Source organism: Chroicocephalus ridibundus, chromosome 9 (genome assembly GCF_963924245.1).
Source record: "Chroicocephalus ridibundus chromosome 9, bChrRid1.1, whole genome shotgun sequence".
Taxonomy (NCBI): Eukaryota; Metazoa; Chordata; class Aves; order Charadriiformes; family Laridae; genus Chroicocephalus; species Chroicocephalus ridibundus.
Genome location: NC_086292.1, coordinates 34,552,697 through 34,575,622, shown reverse-complemented (window position 1 = coordinate 34,575,622; position 22,926 = coordinate 34,552,697). Strand labels below are relative to the sequence as shown.

At 38.0% G+C, this 22,926-nt stretch overlaps 1 long non-coding RNA gene across 2 annotated transcripts in view; it reads left to right on the top strand.

Moving 5' to 3' along the window:
• The window catches only part of LOC134520798 (uncharacterized), a 131,010-nt gene that overhangs the window by 18,272 nt on the left and 89,812 nt on the right, over positions 1 to 22,926 (top strand). The window contains exon 4 of one of the 2 annotated variants that reach the window (XR_010072551.1): positions 10,759 to 10,857. The exons of the other annotated variant lie outside the window; for it this stretch is intronic. This is a non-coding gene — a long non-coding RNA (uncharacterized LOC134520798). Of the gene's footprint in view, positions 1 to 10,758; positions 10,858 to 22,926 lie in introns of those variants that run through there. 2 annotated transcript variants of the gene reach the window in all.

The window sequence follows — 22,926 nt, the reverse complement described above, 5'->3', positions numbered from 1 at the left end:
ACTGATTCAGAATTCTGGCTAAATATACTTTCATATATTTTCATAAATCTCACTTCTCAATCAAATTAGATATAAAAATTAGAGGCCCAGTCGTATATGTCTTGAAGATTATCAAAGTTTTGTTCTTGAGTTTGCTGGGGGTAGGAGTGAGTCTTCAATTTCTGGAAGGTATCTATCATTTATTGTGTTTTCCTGGTTTCAGGTGTGTTCTATTTCCCAAGCTTTTTTCCATGGACCTGTAAAAGAAATAATTCTGCTATTTATCAGTTTGATTAGAGGATGGTTAAGCTGGAAGGTGTGTGTGTAATATATTCAGTGCTACCTGTTTTTAGTCAAAGTTGTTGATTCTTTGTGTGATTATCTGGAAGCATCACTAATTCTTCATTTATGGCTAGTTTACATGTTTGAGGCAGAAAAAGCAGACTAGCACTCTAAAGAAAAATGTAGATTTTTTAAGAATATGGCTAATTTAACAAAAACAGGCTATTAATGGACCAAAATATTCAGATGTTTGTTGGACCTACATGTATTTGAATCATTTAGTTGAAAGGATTTGAAGGTCAGGCTTGTATTCCACTTGAGAGATAGTGACAGAAAATGATTGCACTTCATTTAGGTATTTCTTCAAGTTACCCAAAGGCATAATATTTGCAACCTCTACTTAAATACCCGATGAAATTAATTTAGTTGTAAGGAAGCTATTTCATATTGTTATGGCACTGTATGTCTTCACATTTGACAAGTACCAGCATTTAACCTTTTCATTGAAAATTACTTTGGGGATCCTGACAGAAACTGCAAACACTGACCCCCATTACCGAGTCACGTAATACAATAGGTACAAAGTCAGATGTCTTTGATGGGCACACTGTGGGGCTGTGTGGGTGGAAAGTCCTGTGTCCTTCCAGAATGAACTTGCTTCTGCTACAAAGGCTGATTATACGGTTAAAGGATCATTTCATTATTTCTATATACAGATACTTGTAGGAAGATAAATTCCCCCTTACGGAAGTGCTTTTAAGTGATACTGTTTAAGGCAGGAGCAGTGCTTCAAGGGGAAGAGAAGTTTTATCTTTTTTGTTTTATGTCTGGGTGTTTGGAATTTGTGGATTTTTATACGGGGCAGGGGTGTGGAGGGAGGGGAGGGACACAGGGAGGAGAAGCATTCCTTTACATTTTCCAAAAGACTTGGAGTTGGAAGCTGCAATAAGGTGTGGGATTAGTGAAGATCTCCTGTAGCAATGGCTGTGCACAGCTCAGGTAATGCAGCTGCAGCGGTTCCTAAGAGAGGATGAATGCAGCTCCAGACCACGCCACAAGAACTGTGTAAGGGTTTCATTTAGCTCTGTGAAAGATTCTTAGTTAAAAGCTGCTGAGTGTTACTATTTTGTATGTAACTGTGTTTTCAGAAGTACTTTCTAAACGTGGACTTAAATTGATGATGATCCTTGACAGTTCCAGTGTTGTTGTCCAGAGTTGGGTACCCAGAAGCTGAGAAAAAAGTTGTGTTTTCAGACCCTCAGAGTGTTTTGGCTGTTGTGAACACCGCAGCTGTAGAAAAGTGGAAGTTAAGAGTCCACAAAGCAGGAATTTTTACTCTGCTAATGTAATTTGTGGAGAGGTACCAGGATTACCCGCTGCCAGTTAAAGGCTTTTCAGTGTTGCAGGCAAAAGTAGATTTCACTGCCTTGAGGAGTAGGAGGACAGGACCTGGGCTGTATCTGAGCTAGGAATGGTAAGTTAAGGTTGATCTGGGGAACGGAGACCTGCTGAAAAGGATTTGTTGTTCTCTGGTACTTTGAAGATGGTGACTGCTGTTGCTTCTTTGAAGCTTTTTCCTGCCTTTGGTGGAATTGAAAGGGGAAGGAACGATGCTGGCTTCTTAAGGGTCTGCTGTAACAAAACAGTTCTCAGAGTTATGGCTGTTTTGCCTTCATTGCATTTAGTTGAAATGAGTGAATGGGTTCAAAATTTAATGGCAGATGGAAAGGATAGAGCATGTAATTGTGTAAGCTTCCTTCCCCTAGGAGACCAGCCTGAACTGAAGAAAAGTTAGTTTTAACTCAGGATGTTTAAAATTCAGATTGTACAGCTTAAAACCTTGTGATATTTTGAGCTCTTTTGAGCAGAGGTCAATTTTATGAGACAGCACGCGTGAGTGCTGAAAAAACTATTGCGTAAAAATGGGAGCCATGGTTTGGGCAAGGTAGAATGCATATAAACTGATGTCACGTAAATTCTCTTGAAAAAGCATGCAGTGGTATTTACCTTTTCCGGAAGGGAGACTCAAGTGAAGCGAGGAATTGTAACTACATTGTTCTGCAGCCCGGTAGGGGAGTGTGCTGCAGCTTTAAGTGACTTGCTTTGCTAACTCCTCTTTGCATGGTTAAGTTTCATGGAGCCCCATAGCTGCTGGGTGGTTATATATAAAGGTTGGAATTTTGGTTTCTAAATACATTCAAATGCAGTGTAGAGTTTCACTGGAAATACAAAACATTTTAAAAAAATAAATCTTGTCAAGTAAGGAAGAATTCAGTCTGTCAATAAACTGAACATGTGTAAATACCCTGTGAATGGGAAGTAATAGGGGATATTATGTAAAAGTAGGGGGAAGCTGTGATTGTAGGACTAGGAAGAAATATACAAAACTTGGCTCTGTGAGTGTGTGCTGCGGAAATACCTGTGCCAAACTACAGGAACACAGAGCCTCTGGAATTAGGTCTGGAAATAAGCTGTAGTTAGTTACTATTACTTGCCTAGGCCTGGTTTGTGCATGTCATATGCAGGTAAAATTTCTGAAAGGATCTACTTATATGAACATTTTGTCATGCAAGAAACTTTCATTAATGCTGTGTCCTCAGATCGCTCATGTGAGGTAGCAGTATTAGACCACAAACTAGTGATGGTCAGCTTCTCTTTTCAAATCTGGGTGGTTTAGTCTTTTGGCCAAAATAAAAATGGAATGCTTCCCACCACCCTAACTTTACTAACAATTTCGATTTTGTGAAAGGTCAGCACATGAATGTGTCTTGTAACATCACACATTGCCTTTACTCAAAAATTCACATGCACAGGGAAACTGACAAAACAGTTTATTTTGTAAAATTAGTAAATCCAAATGATGGATACCATGTGTCAAAATAATCCCTGGTGCACGTGCTTGCATTTTCACATGGACGTTTGTGAAAATTATACTGTGGAAACTAAATAGAGACTCAGTTTGCCAGGGAGCAGTCTTAAGCCACTTTTCTGTGCAGACTGCAGTATGTGGTCTCTTTTACTAAATGTGGAAGCAAAAGCAGTTCCATCTTTACTTTAGCCCTTTGCTATTGTTCTCCAGAGGTGCCAAACACAATGTAAAGGACCACTTAGTGGAGTTAGGAAGAGGATTAAGGCTGAAATTTGAGAATTAAAGATGTGGGAATAGCTAAATGTACTTTAGGATTCATTTCACGTTCCTTGAGCACTCTGAAAACTTGGTGTTTAGTTGAAGCCGGTTCAATTCTAGAGCCAGTGGAGAGAGACAGGCATCTCTGGTGGAGGGAGACAAGCATCTCCAGGAGGAGCTGATTTGATGTTCATCCTATATATTCTAAAAGATAAGAGGTGATGGAGGATGTTATAGGAAAAGTTCTTGGCTCTAAATGCTGGCAAATATAGCAGTGTTTAAACAAGCGTATATTCTTTCTCTTATCTGCTTGCTTTAAAACCTTAGGTAAATCTCATGTGGAGTAGTTAGTAACTTTCACCTTGATCAAATGTGAATTGAGAATGATTTTGGTGTTGCTGTGTGTGATTACATTTCATTGACGCTTTAAGTACAGGCTTGCATATTTTTAAAATATTTTTTTTTTTTTTTCAATAGCCCAAATACAAAAGTGCCTGTAAACTCTTTGCTGAACCTGTCCAGGGTGATACATAGCAAATCTTGAACTGGAAGAACCTGAGTTCCAGGATATTGAAGCAACCAACACGGTTATTACCCGGGAATAGGAGGATATGGACTTGTTTTGGTTACTTTCTTAGGTGTTTTGAAGAAAGTTAGTGGGACATTTCTGCACATACATTAACACATATTTTGAAGGAGTAGCAGTCTGATTCACCTGCAGAGTTTTCTACATGTGGGAATATATATGGAAGAGAGGTTGATATCTCTGCTAACGTGGCCCTAGCCTGCTTTTATTTTGATTCTGGTTAATGTTTGCTCAGTGAGCTGGGAATGGGAAATTCACCTTTGAAAGCATCATGTTAGTATCATGCTGACAACCAAAATCTCTTTTGTGGAGACTTATATTTGCTCAAACATTGAAAAAGTTTGGTAGAGTTGCATTTTCAGTGTTCTTTCTAAAGTAGAAACAGGCTTACTACTGTTGGTCTGCAATGTTGCTATGAGAACAGGGCATTGCCTGCCATTTTCCTTCTTATATATGCCTTAAAAAAGATGCTAGGACTGTAAAATAAATTGCTGTTTCGTAATTTAGCTTTAAGCAAAAGGAATATTTCAATGGTGACAGTTCTGGAAATGCTTTAACTTTTAAATGCTGACACCAAATAATAAGTAAAACCTTGTGATTAATGTTTCCAGAAGGGACTATTAACATTATCCTACATCTGTTCGTGATATAATCTCCAAATGAAAAACACTCAGTTAAAAAAAAAAAAAAGAAACCCTAAAGAAGTATATGTTTATGCAGCATTTCAGTGCAGACTTAACTCTAATGTGTGGACATCCTTGGTAAGACTCAACCAACTAATTTTTCATCTGATCATTATTTAGTCAAACCTCTATGGCACTCTTGAGGTTGCTTAAATTTCATTGACAACATGTCGTTTCATTTGCTGAAAAATGTGGTCATTTTAAATTACACTACATGAAAGAGCTTTTTATTACTTACAGTAAAATTAGCCATCATGTCTGATGAAAATACTTAATGGTAGATCAGGCATAAAGTTCTGTGAAACATCATTTCATAATTAGTTCTTGCTGATTTAAATATTTGAGATTGTATAGGAGGGTTGTTTTTTATGACTGGGAAGAATTTGCAGGAGTCCCATCATCTTTTGGGAAACGTTTAGGAGTACTGAAGCAGAATTTGTAGAATGTATGGCAGCAACTCATTCAGAAAATAATTATTCTGAAAATAATTAACTGTATTGGTTAGGCATAATAGCCCATTTAAGAAGAAACTCTAAATTGACGTATGTCACCAAGATAGCTGTATTAATTTCAGTCTCTATGTCAATCTCACATTTACTTTACTTAATGAATAAAAGTTTATGGAATTCGTGTGCTGTATGAATATTTATGCTGAAAAATCATCCTTTTTTATGTAAGTTCATATTTTTGTTGGTATTAAACTACAGTTTGTACCATGCCAAATACTTTCTAAAATGTATAAATTGTCATTTCTGGTAGCTTTTTTAGATTCCTGTTGAATAGTCATTTTGATCTCTGTTGAGTACTATCTGCCATGAGCAATGGATTCCCAGTTTTCTGGTTTTCTTGCTTTAGCTGGCATAAGAAATCAGTGATAACCTAACACTTACAGGCAGTGTCACTTAGAGGCCACGGTTTGATTTTTATTTTTCTAATTTTTATTTTTTACAATGCATCTTTTAATTGATGCTGCTTCCTGCTAAAGTATGCTTACTTTAGTTTCAACAAACAACTGTGTTGTGGTTTGGGTACAAAAGTGAGGTGCAAATTGTAAGGCGTGGAATGCAGGTTGCATATTGCTACGTCTTACGCAGATTTAACGTCTGCATGTGGTAGAGTTTAAATACAGTCACAGGTGGTGTTGAGTATCATCCATGGAAAAAATGAATGTATCTTCAAAAAGAATGATACAACAGGAGTAACAGGTTGATTAGGAATCTCAAAACCCCCGTTCAGGTGTTTAAATTAGTGCCTTTATGCTTTGCTTGTGGTGGCTAAGCTTCAGGCCAATCTCTCTGTTTGCTAGAAACGAAGTAAGTCCCCTGTAAAATAAGTTGAATTGAAGGTTGTTCCACAATTTATCTTGGAACACCGTTGTTCTAGCCTCTATGGATAGATCAAGATTTATTCCAAGTAATTTTTGACAAACAAAATCCAGACGGCTCTGGACACAAGACTGTTCATCGTACTTAAGCTGCCTGAAATTACTTTCATGGCATTAACAGTATTTTAATCATGAAATCTAAACTTCAAATTGGCAAATGATTTGTTTAACCAACTGCTTATATAAGACATGCAGTGTTGTGGGTTTTTTTTCTCTCTGTTTACACATATACACAAACAACTTGCATATATTATACACATGCAGTTCAGTAAGAACAGATCAGATTACTTGTCTTCCCAGGAAAGAATATGTAATACACTTAATTTATGTCAATAAGAAAACAAAGTTAAAACACCAAATAAAATAAAATTTACTGATATTTTTCACATAGTTTCTATCCTCAGTTATTGAATTAGAACAGAATGAAGACATTGCCATTTGGGGAAATATGTTTCTTCATATATAGGCATAGAACTGTAGTAAAGAAAACCTTCAGGTTATTTTACTCTGGGTACAAAGTAACATCTCACATACATCACTTCAGCTTTGTGTGAATGAATGAACATATATTGTATATGATGATAGGAGATGACATTCAAGTCATTTGGTTGTTCATACCTGCAAGAAACCTCTAAAGAGAAAGCTTCTGTACGTTCTGACCAGACAGTATGATTCAGGTTGTCATCTTGTTAGCTCTAGCTCAGGAAGTTTGCACGGTTTTCCTTGCCTCACTCACCTGTCCTGTTTAGAAAAAACTTGAAGATCTCAAATGAGCTAATAGGGATTTTTTTTTCTTTTTAAAGCATTTTTCCAAAACAAAGAAAATGAGCCAGAGCAAGAAGGTGTTTTAGCAAAATACATCTTTTATGACTGCCTCTCCCAGTGCAAAGGTGTAGTTTGTCATTTTGTGTTCAGTCCTTCAGTCTGGTGTATTTATTTCTATGTGTTTCTGTGTATTGTCTACTGTGTCAGATTGTAATAAGTCATATTTTGCACAGTTAAATTTTTTCCCTTTACATGGGATTGTATCACGCAGCTTTCCGGGTAGCATAAGTGATTGGGCATAACTGACTCCTTTGTGTTGTCTAATTATTCTGTTTTGACGTATTTTTCTGAGTGCGTGAGCACTGATAATGTGTGTGTGACATTTACCTTACAGAAGTGGTCCTTTTCATTGCTATTTACGTTGTCATGTTAAACCTGTTTCTGAAACCAGACAAAACATTGTTCAACACGTGCAACACAAACAACTGCCAAACTTCAAACTTACATGTTCATGTCAGACTTCTCAGCCAGCATATTGAAACAGCTGCGTGTGCTGGGCTTCTTTATACCCATGATTACTGAATGAACTTGGAAAGAGTGAGCAGGGGGAAGGGAGACTCCAGTGAATATATCTATGGCAAGTTTTTTTGGCTTGCTGGTTATAAAAATGATTCGAATAGCAGTCTCAACCTGCTGAGGGCTTCGTAAGTTCATTATCACCAGAATTTACTCAAAGGTCCTTCATGGAAAAGAGGAACGTTACTGATGAGTAAACAGAAATGGTGACTGTCATGTTTTCCTAAAAAATATTTCTGCAACTGAGGTGGAAAGAATACTGTTGAGGTATTTTTAGACTTAATGCTACATGCATTGTTTAAAGATAAATTTCAGAGGGAATGGTTGCAGAGGAAATTCAGATCCCCCCCAGTCAGCTTAAGCAAAGCTATTTAGATATTTAAAAAAAAAAAAAAATCATTCATAGCTCTTTCTGCCATTCTGGAGAAAATGAAGACTTTAAAGCTGTAAAGTGTTAAGAAGTATTTTTTTTTTAATAGAATTGGGTGGTTAACTTTGTTTTGGAGGAAAACTGCAACCAGGTGCACTGAGAAGAAAGTGCATTTTCATACATAAATGCAATAGTGAATATGAGTTACTGTGATGGTTATGCTCATAAAAATAAAGGAAATAAAATAAATGGATGGATAAACTTCTGTCTGAGATGACCTTCTGTTTTAAAACAAGCAAAAAATCTCTATATGTCTCTTCTGGAATGTCATACCTACAAGAAGTTATGTCTGTCCTTGGAAGCTCTCTAACAGAAAAATTGTTAGCCTGCAACAAATACTGTCTGTGCTACCAGGAAATAACCAGCTTACTGTTGCTGGAGAGGATGATGAAGATTCAAGATGACTTTGTTAAGGAGGAATTTACATAGAGGACCAGTGGGTTTTGTACATAGCCTAACCTGCATCAGCATGGAACTAAACTCGGTACTGTACCTTGCTCTAGTATAGTACCTGAGTGCAATAAAGGTTCATGTGGCCTTGATATATGGTACAGATTGGTCAGCCTAAATGCTGGGCGTGGTTGCTTCAGCTGACAGATCTGAAAGCACAGAGGATGTGAGAGAGAAAACTCATGAATGCAGACTAACTTTCTACTGTCCTTAAGTCTAAAGATATCATCATTATCCTCAGAGCGTGCTGCAAGAGACAGCTCTTTTAGATAAAAAGTATGGTGTAATACATCCACTCAGGTGACACACCCTATGCAGTGCAAATCTTTGAAACATAGATCTTACACATAATAAGAACTGGCATAAAAGTACACAGATATAACCTTGGATTTGTAGTTGTTAGGTCTGGAAGGGAAAGGTTTCACGTAAGTTATTTGATTCACATGGGTACAATGAAAATTAGGAGAGAGAATGAATGCATGGGGAAGAACATGCATGTGAGAGGAACTGGGCTGCAGAAGTGGCAAGTACTTTGTTGCTTGGAAATTCTAAAATGACAGTAAGAAAAACATTTGGAAGTATGACTATATAGGAACAATCTTACAGAAGCCCTAAAAATTACTGATCTGGATAATCCAACAGGTCTTCTGAGCTCTCTTTCCCTATTTTAAGAACTCATTTCTTCAATGGATGGATGCTAAATTACCACTCTGTCAGGACAGTCTCCATGCAAAGAGCTACTTTTTAGGGTTTTTTTGAGAGTCGTTTGTTTTCTTTGTAATGCTTTGCACTTTAAGGAAAAGGATTATCTTGGTGTGTCTGAAATTGCCTGGTACATCTGGAACTCTAATTCTGTCTAGAACAGCATTAGTAAAAGCCAAATGGATGCACACATTTTTAGAATATATACTTACACAGCATTTGTGCATGACAAGAAAAATAGAGAACATGGCATCTTCCAAGCAGGCTCTGAGCAAGTATTCCGGACCTGAAAAAAAGTCTGCTTTCCAGTCTGGGTAGGTCTCTTGTTCTCTCATGTCTTATACTTTATTTCTTTGTGCGTACTGAATACTGGTACAGGTCTAGGTTTCCATTGATACAGACAAGAATAGAATTTGGCTTTTCAGCAAGTCCATTTTAAATCAATGGAAAACCGGAACTGTGTTATTAGTATTTAGATTCATTACTTCAGGTTGGCTTCAGAATAGTAAAAGTAAGCAGAGTTTGATCCAGTTTGGTAACTGGTTTGTACTTCTGTGATATGGACTGAAGGCCCATAAGGGTTAAGAAGATAGAAGTCCCAAATTCTCCTTCATTTTACCTTAGATAAATCTGAGGCCAGGCCTCCAGAGGTGAAAGGCTAGCACATTAACTAGGACCTTAAATGTGTGCTTCAGCACACAAACCTGCAGTATCTTTTGAAATCTATGCAGGTTTCTCCTGCCTGCTGTGCGTAATTTCAGAATATGCTGTCACCATTAAAGAAAAAAAACAAGTTTGCTCTTTCATCTGTGCACCCCACGGCACCGATTGGGGGAATCAGTCCCCAGGCTCCCCTAAAATTTGTGATCTTTGGCTCCTGCTGTAAATTGATTCCGTGCTGTGCCTCCTGACATGTGAACTGGGTAAAATCCATTTTGAAGTCCTTTAAAACCTGGCATTAACCCTGTGGCATCCTCTTAAGTGCTGATGTTTTCTCATTATATTATTTACTGGGAAGAACTTGCCTTTAAACCTCTGGCAGCATTGCAAGCTAACTTGTTAAAATCTCAGTATTAAAGATAGACGCTATAGTGTGCTTTGAATTTCTCCTGAGACCTGATGTTGGGAAAAGTGAGTTCAATTAGTCATGAGTGAGGTGAGTGCCTCACTACTGTGCAAATTGCTTTGGGACCATTTGGCCCATGTCTACTCGTGATCCTCCCCCCTCATAAATACAGATGTGTAAAGTAGTCAATATTTTGTTTAAGCTTATCTTGGACTGATTATCTGAAACCCTCAAAAATTATTTTGCTTCAGTGCCATGTAATAAAAAGACTATTAAATTTTTCAGATTTTTCCCTCTGCTCTTTTATAGGGAAAGTAATAATGTCTCTCTCTTTACGTGTATTCCGTATGACTTGGTTCACTGCCCACTGAAATTAAGTGGCCTTTGGGATTACAACATAGTAATGTTTTACTCAAGAGTTTGGGACAGGAAGTCAAAATGAATAACTATTTGAAAACTTTAGGGACTTTTAAGTAGTCAGAACTTAATTCCAAAGAGAACATGGCTTTGGACAAAATAGCAAAAACAATAGAAGTTCTTTAATGATAGAAATGAGTTGCAACCCTGGTGTTACATTTTAAGACAACAGTACTGGCAGTGGAGTACCCTTGCACTATAAAATTGTAATAAAAGGGGTTTGAATTTGAACTGATGGTCTTGCATGCTGGCAGATGCTGCTTGCTTTTGTGCAAAGGACTAATTGTGAAAATGGCCTCTCTGTTCTTTAGGCACTTACTGACTTTGGTTCTGTTTTTGAAAGAAGAGCCGAGCTTCTTTTCCTTTCAAGGAAGACATGCACAAACCAACCGGACACTCGCTAGAGCAAGGTTTGGAGAACTTGCCAAAGTTAGGTCTTTTCTTCTCCATCTGTGTAGATGTCTGGCATACAGTTTAGTTGGTAGCAACTGATAAGGCATGATACTGCTTGTTGTTGTATACTAAAAGTGAGGTGAAACTATATTTCACTTTTCCTTTGAGAAAACGGCTGGTAATACAGGACTTGTCAAGACCCTTTCCTGTGTTTGATAGCTTTATCACAGCCCCAGCTCGAAAGGTTAAATGTTTTGGATTACACAGAATGTACATTATATGGAGGGCTTACTATAAATCAACAAGGCAGGTATGTTAAACACAGAAAAATATCTACAGCTGTTCTCTTACTCATCCTGCTTGTTATTTAACTCCGTCTCTACCCAAAGGAATATTTTTAGTTGTACTGTCAACAGTTTCAAAACAAAGAAGCAACTACAACTGGCAAATGAGGAACCCAGCTGGTGCTATGTTTAGGCTCCCAATGAATATACTCTAATCCTGACACCTGCAAGCTATTTAATCAGGATTTACAATTGAACATGAAGGATGAGAGGTCCAGAGGGCTGTGTTCTTGGTGTTTTGATTGCAAATGATGGAGAAAAACTTTGTTATCGGATGTTGTAGTTATTTGAAGTTTGGTGCCCTCTAACCCATGGGGGACCAAGAATCATTTATCACTTCACAGCAAAAGCCAAAAAAAGCCACTATGGCTTACACACCAGCATTCTCCTTCAGCTTTTCCTGTATTCCAGTGTAAACACGCCTTGGATTTATGAACAATGAAAAACAATTTCCAGCAGGCACATGGAAAAGAGAGGTTATAAGGAAAGTATGCATTATCAGTTCTGCGTCAAACTGAAAAGATCACTTTAAATTTCTTAGCACCAGTAATGTACATAATGATGAAATGTACCTTAAAGATGAGCAGAAAGAATGTGAAGGAAATTGAATAAAACAAGAATTTTTTTAAAGACTCTTTTCCATAATGCGATTTTTGAATCTCAGACTGGCAGTGTCAAGGGTGAATGGCTCCCTTCATACAGGTCTTCATTGCTCCTCCTAAACCCCTCTGTTTCCCCAAACAAGTGTCATAACGTGAAGACATTTAAAATTTCACTATACCATCTCGTAACAAGCCCAGATGTGCCATTATGTTGCTGTGCTTGTTTATCTTATTTATTTACTGAAGGTTTCTAAGTACTTCTAGCCGAGTCCATGACAAATTAAACACATCATTCTAGCAGTAGCATTAGTGTGTGTACATGGGGTGTGTATGTGGGGGGTAGTATGCTTTTCTCTTGCTGTGCTGTGCTGTCAACAACACAGTTATGAACAGGCAGGGCGTGGTATAATTGACACCCTACAAAAAGTGGTTAGTCAGCTGTCTGAAGTTGTTAGGTAACAATGCTGTTGCCTCTGGGTCTGATGGGATGATGTAATGCCTTTAAGTTATTTTTTGTTGGTTGAGGCTATTGTGTAACTCAGTATCCTGCAGAGGGTTTGTATGGCTAGAGTCACAGAATAAGTCAGAATTTATTTCTAACTTGATTATGCTGTTTTATTTTGTTCCTAATTTAAAAGGAGGAAAACAAAGTATTAGTTACTTTTCAAGACAAGTAAGTAGTGGGACAGCAAAGAAAGGCTCAAAGGAGTCATCTTCATGGATCCCGCAGTCGGCTAGAGGCAGACTGGGGGCAGAGAGCTTTCCTCCAGAGCATCTTGTATTCTGGGCTGCTACAGGTTGTGCTGGCTGGGATGATCCCATAAAGGCTCTTGTGCTATACGATCCCTCTCCTTTGCTCCTCCAGCAGGCCTATCCTGCACTACCCAGCAGGCAGTCTTTTGGGCTTTAAAGTTTTACTTCACGGCATTGACTACACAGAGGGACCTAATCTAGGGTCTCTTCAAACTTCTAGTTATAACTGCAGAAACAAATATTTTGGCAGAATGACAGCACTGCCCCTTTCTAGATCAGATGCTCTCATCCCTTGGCATATGAATGGGTGACATCACTTATGCAATACTAATGATACAGGATCTTCCATGCTTGTTGAACTGTTGCACTGAAAAGAAATAAAAATTGCTCCCTGAATTATTCCTCAGCTTTATTTACCTGTTCAGGCTTTGCTGTTTCTTTATTCCCACATTTCTTTAAACAAGAGACTGTACTTTCTACAACTATTCTCCCTTCTCTCTCAACGTCTTCCCTCTAGTCCAGGCATTCAGATGTTTGTGTAATTGACCAAATATTTCTTGTGGTGAATGCTCTGATTACAAGAAGTCCATGTCTCCTGCGAACCTACCGGCTTTGCAGACTTGTGCAAGGTTCTATTCTTTGGGAATTATCAGCTGTTGTCAGTCTCGTGCCAGCTCAGTTCTCTCTGGAGAAGCTCCATTACAATCCCTCTGGTGTCCTTTGGTACCTATTACAACTTGACCTTCCCTTAGCTTGTTTGTCATATCCACTTCCTTCATTATGTACATTGCATGCACTTATTGTGCTTTTCTGTTGATTCCACAATTTAATTGCTACCCCCAACTCTGTCAGATTAATACAATACTGCCAAGTAACTCCTGCAAATAACTCCACATGAAAAAGTTATACGTGCCATTGTTTCTATGGACAAAGGAAACAATGCTCAGTACTGTCTAGGGAACCATAATGTGAAGACACAATAAAGTCACACTTTCTGTTCAGATTGCAGCTTTGCAGGGTGAACAGGTTACTGCCCACAGGCTCTCTTCTGTTTCTTTTCCCACTCCCTAGAGATCTGCCATGATAACTGTGTGTGTAAACGCTCTCTAGACTATCTAAGAAAAAAGTTATGCATATATTTTTAAAAGTGCGTAAGCTAACCTAGTCATTTTAATTGAACTAGATTAGGAAGCAAGCAGTGGGGCAGTGACCTTGGATATGCTGGGAAGCAGCTGGGACCAGTAACCTCTTCACTTGAATCAGCTGCAGCCAGAACAAGACTGCTGACTTCTGTATCTCTTGGCACTGGAGTAACAGCACTCAGGTTGACTTTTTACACCCTCGAACTCTTGTCCTGCTTATCACGTCTGTGAGATCAGATATAAAATCTCTTTCAAGGCCATTTGAGTGAGGAATTCTCAATCCTAATATTGCATTTCTGCAGTTGCATTGCCTTTCTGAAAGTAACAAGCAATGTTATTGCCTAGACTTCTGCTTCTTAAAGGGCTTCATGAAGAATACCATTCATGCTAAGAAGGTGCAAAAATAGCCTCTTTGGAATACAACAGTCACTTAAGATATGTGGACAAAAATGAATGCAGAGATGAGACAAAGAAGGATTAATCAAACAGAAAGCATGGTGCAATACCAGAACTGTAGCGCATCTGACAGATAAGGAGCCTATATGACACATGCTCTCTACTGAGAAGTTAAAACTTTCTTATTTCAAGGATTTCCCTTAGGCACACCTATTTGGTAAAATAGCAAATTTCTTGAGTCATCTTTTATGTAACTAAAAGGGATGTTTAGTTCCACTGACAGTCTGCTGAAAAATATCAGTGAGGCAATCAGATATCACATCAATAGATTGGCCTCCATGCTTGAAATCTTGTCTGTCCTTCCCAGCTCTGTCATTTCATCTGATAAAGGGTATTGCTTCATTCCAGCAGGGCTGCCTTGCTCACCACAGTTAACAGCAACATTGCTGCCGCAGCTTGAAATATTTCTACTTTGGTAGGGTTGTAAGATCTTCTCCAGTGCTAGATAGAGTATTCCAATAGATACTACACCTCAAAAAAAAGTACTTTGGGAATAATTTGTGTTAATTCTTGGGCAAACACATCAGAGAAATGGTGATTGCTTACAAAGCAAAGCATTTATAAATTAACCTAATTTCCAGTGGTCTGCCATTAGGACGATGGAAGGCTTGAACCACACGTTGTTACCTTTGGGCTCAAATTTGATGATGCAAGAATGTTATGCTGATGTTTTGCAACACGTAGTAAGGAGGGAAAATCTTTGGTGTTTGAGTTAGTAAACATGCTACAGTACTACATAAAATGGTAAAATTTATTAAAGGCGCAACAGAACACTGAATTTATCGATTGTGTTCTCCGTTGTAATAATTTAGCTGCTTTGGTATGTAGATATACCTTTCCCTTTTTGAATAACATTTTGGAAAATACTAATAGGGATGGTGAAACGTGTTTCACATCGCATTCCATTTAAAGGCATAACTTCTATTTTAATGCAGAGTTTCAGATTTAGCATTATGGACAGACACATCAGTTCAATTATTGAATTGCTCAAATATATTCACAAGTAAACTGACAAGTCAGGAATAAACCCCTTTCTATTTAACTAAGGGTTGTTAATTACTGCCTGTTTCAGCATATGAAAATGAACTTGGCTTTTTCTTTTGAACTCTGTCTTTAGAAGTTCAGGGTGGGGAAGTACAGTGTTTATTCAAGAAGGCTGTGAATCTATGTACCTCAGCTAGATTATCACTTTGCAACATTGACAGGTAGTTAACAAAACAAATGGCTTAGTAATGCGTGAGCTGGGTTCTGCAGTTTCTTCTCAACAACCAGACCTGTCCAATGATAGAATCTGTTAGCCTTGTGAAAGAAAAGCTTCTGTCCTTCAGATATTTTTTTTAAAATATGAAATATGAAGAAAATTTTAAAAAACCCCTCATGACAGACAAAGCAGTGCTGCTGGGACAATTCAAATGCTCGAAGTCTTATGAGGAGCATTTTTATGAAGCGTTTGTAATTTCTAAGTATTAGTCAACATATGATGTCTCTTGGCAATGACATAGCAATGCTTATGATTGTGAGTTGTATAGAGCCACAGTTGGCTTAATGTACTTTCTAATCTTAACAGGAAGTGAGACATCAGTATGACTTACTTTGGGAAGAAAAATTTCTCAAGCGATATTAAAGTTGCACATGAGTACCATGTGGTTTCATGTTTTGGAAGGTAAATTGCATAAAGTAGCAGAGAGGATCGGGTTGTTTGGGTCTAGGATTAGTCTGTTCTGAAAGCTGACCCTCACAAACCAGATGAAAATGAGTACCTTCTCACGTAGCCTGGGCATGTCGCGGCAGCTGGATATGATGCTAGCCAAACTGTAAGCTGTTGCCTTCACAAAGTACCGTAACCTAAATTCCACTGCTAATGAAATGAAATAAACCCAGGCAGAACTTTGATTTTTAGCTATTTAGGTACAAGGTCATGGTTCAGTCTACAGACAAATAGATAAATTCATCACATGGGATAATTATCTGCATAGCCAATGTAAATCTCAAAAATTTAAAGAAGTACAAGTGTTTTGACTAGAGATTTTCTATCCTCAGACAACCGTACATATAAAGTGTAACTGTTGGGACAGGTGTGTGCATACACATTTCTTCCTCTCTCTCTTTTTCAGTGAATTGCATGGAGGTATTTTCTCTTCTGTAGAACAATACCAACAGACAAAAGCATTTTCCATGTTTTGTCCTCCGTGCTTTTCTTTTCCTTTTTTTCAAAAGTGAAAAGAGAAAGGAAAGAAATAGGAGTATAAAACCCAACTGTCAGAATACTTTTTTAATACAAATTTTAAATGAATGATTAAAAGTAAATGAAAAGTGATTTTCTTTGACATCAAAATAGTTTTGAAAATTTCAAAATCCATTTGAAGTATTTTTTTATGTTTTTCAATCCATTCTTAAACTGATCTTCATATGTGTCCTTTAAAACCTTTCCAAGCCAAGTGACTAGAATGAGAGTGAAGTTATTCTGTGTTCTCTTACTATTTCACATCAGATGGGATAAATCAGGATCAAGCCTTCCAGAAATGATTATGGCTTCCTGTGCTTACTTTTTTGAGTGACTATTTCAAAATATCTTGCAGGGTCCTGACTTTTCAGAAAATGTATAATGCACAGTTCCTAAGAATCCAATTTGTTTCAGTGGTCATGGTTGACAACTTGACCCAAAAATACAAAAATTTCGATCGGAACATCAACTTCTCCTACTGGAGGAGTTCCGCTGATGTTACTTCTCAGTATATTTGAAATGCCTGAAGATAATCCATACATTCCACTTACAAGCCATGTAAATTGCAAAGGAGGACAATAATTCAATTTGCAGGCCTTTTTCCTCTTGTGATATTTTTGATAAAAGGTTATTGTGGTTTAGCAGAACACTGGCAGATCCAAAGGCAACATGCTTTCCAAAGTACTGATGCCTGTAAAACCTGCTCATAGTACAAAGATCCTGAGACAGCCTCTGATTAATAGCATGAGATATTTTTGTGGACAGATAGATGTGAGTTGAATCATACAGAGAATTCAAAAGAAAAACAAAAGTTTCATAAAAAGCACTTAGCATATATATGGATAGAATTCATGCAGGTGCAGATATACAAGCAAAATTCAAGTATGGGGTAGGTAAACACTGCTGTTTTGCCTGTAGCGGGTTGGATTGCATATGCCAGCTGCAGTTTACGTGTGTTTCTTTTTTTCTTCAAAAAGTCCAATAGTAATAGATAACTTCTGCTGCATCAAGGAGCTAGTGTTTTGATGGGCAAATGAGGAAGAATCTCTCGTAGATTACATCTCTAGACTCCAAAAATACTTAATTTTGTATGAATATGAAATAGTAAAGGGAAACAGTTGCACATCAGTATGTTTCAGTGGTTAACTTAGATTAAATTAATATTAGGCTACCAGAAAAAGACTCAGTACGTTTGGTTTTAACTTTTTTTAGTATGTGATGTGATGATGTTGGATGACATTTTGTGTGTTTGTTCATATGAGGCTTGATGACATTCTGGACTGTCAGTATGGAGTCAATTTTTTTGAATTTTCATTATGACACCAGATGTAAAAAGCTGAAGAAAAATGTGGGCTACTTTCCAAAATGGCTATTCCTGGGCATATACCTTTTAAGTAACTATACTCAATACAACATGTCACATTTTGATATGATGCCTCTCAAAATAGTAGTCTTCAATTATTGGGATTCAACAGATTTCTATAAGTTTGGGGAATATTTTCTTTAACCTTTGTAAAGGATTATTTATTACCTGAGCTATTAGGACACGGGAAAAAAACATGGCAAATAAGCTATTTGTTAATCATCTCAGTAGCATGGGAATTTAAACAAATGTTGTGTATGCTTGCAAGCAAATGGTCAGCTTCTGAACCATGTGTTTAGGTAGTGAACTTCTGCTTCTCTGGTGATATTCTTTCATGTGCTCGCTGAAGACATGACTATGCCTGCATTTCTTATAAAGATGTTAACTTAAAAGCAGCATGACACTGAAGAGAAGTTGTCAGCCCTGAGATTGCAACTATTCCTCATTATTCCAATGACATTAAAAAAATTACTTCTTTCATGAGAAGAAATTAAAGTGTTAGACCAGATGGATCTGCATCACATACTTCATGGTCTTGTTCCCATGGTACCTGAATTTGACAGAAAGTGCTGCTCAGCTGCATCCTAGCTTTTAAAGAGAACACTTTGTGCTTCTGGTTTTCATCCTCTTATGAAACAAACACCAGCCTTTGAATTGAGGGGGGCAACTTGGGTTTGCTTTGTTGCTTTACTTCTTATAATCCAATCAGAATGTGTACTGCCATATCTCAGTGTGTCAGGGAAGGACTGGAGAGTTGGGTTCTGAGACACTCTGCTTCATTACTAACTGTGAGGAATGCTCCTGCCAGCAGGGGAGCTTTCACATGTAGTGATCTAGAGCAGCTTCTGTAATTCGTTTTGTGGTATGTCCTTCCCTGTCATTGCAGTCTCTCCCCAACAATATACAGTCTGTCATAGCCAACAGCATGAACTGAAGCTCCACCAAAATTTTGGCTAAGCCTGAAGAAGCCTGCATAATGTTCTGGGCCCCCACCTAGCATCAAGCTTGACGGTCTGTCTTCTCATGGTTTCACAGCTGTTGTGCCAGACTAGTTTGATGAGAGCTGGTCTTGGCAAGTCACCAAGGACTGCAGTCATGCGTTGCTGTTGCAGGGCAGACACATCACGGTTGGGTCAGTATGGAAAGTGCTGCAGAGTGATCCTGAAGTTCAACAGCGGCTGTATGAATACCTATGTGCTTTTTGACCTCAAACAGTACATGGCTAATAAATGATGCCACAAAACTGTTTCAAAGATTCATGTGAGTAGCAGGGTAGAGACTTTTTTCACACAGAAAATAATTTTTCAGGTTTTATGTTAAAAATGCTGAAAGTGTTTGATGCTTAAGAACACGAAGTGCTGCGAGTCCTTGTTCATAAAGCTGTTAAGTTGCCTAAACCTTCAAAAACTCTTGGGGAGTGGGTTACCAGAACTGTAAGTGTGGTAAAGACTGGAAAGCAGGGCATGTCTATCTCCAAAATGAGAAATGAAACTTAGAAATTGATTCAAAATATCATTCAGGAATAACAATCTGAATCCTGGATTTCCCATCCCTTTCTGAAGAGCTTCTAGAATAGGGTAAGAATAAGATTTATACATTTCTCTAAAAAGGACTCTTGAAGAGGACTCTACACGTACCTGAGAATGACAAGTTGAACCTCATTTCTCCCTGTCGGTTTTGTATGGTGTTTTGGTAAATAGTCTAGGTGGAATATTATTAGTATAAACTCTACAGGGTAGCTGAAGAATAGTGAACTAACAGGATAATATTTCCTACTGTGTTGTATGGAACTTCTCCCATAAGCTTTTTCTTTCTGATGTTTATTCCACTAAAAGTAAATAATATACCTGGAAGGCAGTGCTGAGATGACATGTGCTTGGGTTGCTGGCTACACCAAGCACAGCTGTTAGTGTTTGCAGACAACTTGGCCCCACACCTCTATTCAGCATGTAATCTGGAGGTGATGAGAAACTGCTGAGATCCCTGCTGAGGAACAGAAGAAAGAAGCATCTTCTCTTTCACAGCTTTTATCTAAAAACAAGTTAATCAATATGCTAAACACTGATAGCAAAATACACTCAGACTGATGTTCTGAGGGGGTCTGGAAGGCACCATTTGTCCACAGCAAAGCTTTGTGAAGGGAAAAATTATCTGTAGAAGAGATGGAAGGAGCAAAACGCTGAAAATATATGTATATCTTTGCTTTAAGGGTATGTGATACAAAATAGTGATGACTGCAGAAAAGCACCTCCCCGTTGACACTTTCAAATGCCTCTACCACAGTTCAGTAAAGCAAGCAGACAAGAATAGCTAGGCAAATTCTTTTCATTTTTGCACTGAAATGGTGATTGAAATTGTCCTGTATGGATGGCCAGTAAAATGAATTGGAACACAATAAAATGAATCTACTACTCCTAAATTATTTTTTTTTCATAATCACTTCTTGCTCTGAACAGTAAGCTACATGTTTATGCAGCAGCTCTCATTTGGGGTAAAAGCGATATAGAATGCTTTGCCAAGACTCTGTTTCCCACAAGTTACAGTGTTGTACCTAAAAGGACAAAGTTGTGGAACAGTCAAAGGCATATTTTGCCAGCATGGATAATTTCCATCATTACAGACCAATTATTTCTTTCTCCATGATAATCTGTTATCTTCATAAGAATAAATTAACACACTTTTCTACCATAATCTGTGTAACTAATTAACAGATAGCTGGCCTGTTCTCAACATTGTCCATTTAAGCTGCACATGTAATACTTTCTGAGGTATGATGATCCTTTTTTTCTTCTCACTTTTGTTCCTCATGACTATTACCAATCCATTTTCTTTAATTCTTATTGAGCACTGAGTTCAGATGAACGGCTTTTGAAAAACAGTGACTGAGATCTCTTTACTGAGAGGTAATAACTAATATAGATCCTGTTGATTAATGTGTGTAATTTAGGTTGGTTTTAACTTTTCCGCTTTTTCTTGCAGTTATCAGCACTGAATTTCTCCTTTTATTTTATTTGCTCAATCATTCAGTGTCATGTCACAAACACTTTGAAAAAAGCTGAAAAGCTTTCCATAGTTATTTTTCATTTTCTTTATCCTGAATTGTGTGCTGTCAGTAGTCTGTGCCTTCTTACCATTCTCTCCATTTTCGGCATAATTTGGAATAGTTTGAATGGTACTGGTCCCAGCTGTTTGGGATCAACTTCTGTGGCAACTTGTGGTGCAGAATGACCATTTAATCTCTACTTTTTACTTTCTGTCTTTTAAAGGAAGGGATCTTTTATCTTTTTACATGACAACTGAGAATCCTGAAGAATCTTTTCTAGTGTCTTGTGAAAAGATCTTGGTTTCATTTCTATTTACAGGAGTCAGCTTGGTTTTCCTTCTATCATTTTTACCTGTGCACACCATTTTGTTGTCTCTTATAGTGTCAAATCACTTGCACAGTATGAAAGAAAGGCTTGCTTTCTGTAGCTATTCAGATTTATCCTCTACCTTTTTTAAAAGCCAGCCAGCAATACCACTTTAATCCTTGATGAGATGTCTCTCCATCATGCCTCCTTTCCTGAAGAGAATCTATGCGAGGGTGACTTTCAAGAGAGTTAAATGGAGACAGGTTGGAGATCGAATCAAAGCCAGGTAAATGTGAAGCAGTGTGTCTGATCCTATGGAAAGCTGATCTCTGGGGATAGCTTTGGATGTGGGATCCAGTGTGTTCAGTTGAGTTCCATATACTTAAAACCAACATAAATGTATTAGTGATGGTAGTACCTCTTGAGGAGACTGTAACCTAATTAGCTACTATGTTCGTTAGTTTGAAACTGTTTATTCATACTTAAGAGTAACATCTATATCTATCTGTATTATATATATTTGTATCATCAAATGAGGGTGTCTGAATGGGAGTGATTAAAGAAAGAGAAGCGACTGTCAGAAGTTCATACTTCAGGTCCTCTTAAGTGGGGCAAGGAACTGCCATTGCTTTTTACATCTGCTTCTGAGGTAACACTTGAGATTATGAATTGGGTAGAAAATGACTTCATTTGCAGGACAAAGCTCTCCAACCATCCTTTTTCATGTGACAGCATGACAGGGCTACTTTTCACATAGAAACTTAAATTGTGACCTGATGTTTTTTTTAAGGTGGGAAGGTGACTTAAATTATTTGTCATGCTAGCTCTGCCATTGCCTCCCTGCTTCCCACCACAGCAAGCTGCCTCCTCAGCTAGTCCTGCGTGCATTTGTTATGGACACCTTAAGCAAAAGCTGAAGCTACTGTCTCCTGTGGGTGCCCATCATTTACTCATTCTTCCTCAGGAGAAAGAGGTTCCTTCTGCAAGTTCCTGAGACTCATTCCTTAGTAACAAATTCCAGTTTTGTACACAGCAGAGGCACAGAAGAGATGATGAGATCTGAGAAAAAACACTCTGCATGGATTCCTGTTCCGCAAATCCGTTTCAGGCTTAATCAGGAGATTTTTAGCATGGGCTCAGCACTGCACTAACATGGCTTCGGGAAACATGGGTATAAACCCTAAAAGTTTCATTTATACAGGAAGTTATTTAAATATTAAATCCTTTAGTGTGCTGCTGCATTTAAGATTCTCTAAGCAATTGAAAATTACAAAATCAAGTCTTTCTAAACTTGAAGAATGTTTTAAAAAACAAACAAAACCCAACACTGACACAAGCAGCAACCTTATTAGAAATTTCAGCCACTAGGATATAAAATGAAAGTCAGTGCTTACTAACACTCCCTCTATCTAGAGGTACATGAATGGTTTTGTGGGTTCATGCTCTACCTCTTTTCTGTTGCATTGCCTGAGAAATGACTTGCTTTGTGCTCCTAACTGCAGCAGTCTGACAGCAGGCTGTGTTTTCACTTGCATGTTTGTGTTTCAAGTAAAGATGGAATATGGAAGCAGTCAGGTTTTGCAGTACATTTGTGTCACAGTGTCAACACAGGAGAGGAATGTCCCTCCCCAGCTGTTGTATCAAGAAAACTCTGCATCTGGCTAGTCTGCTACGTATTTTAAAAACTCTTGAGTTCCCACCTATGGGGTGCTCGGCTCGCCCTTTCTTCACAGCTCCCTGGAACACCCACTGTGTTAATACATTTTCTTGACCAGGGCATTCACACACGCTTAGATCTGGACAGGCCCAGATGCTAACTAGGTGAGTCACCACATCAACTGATCCTGTTCTG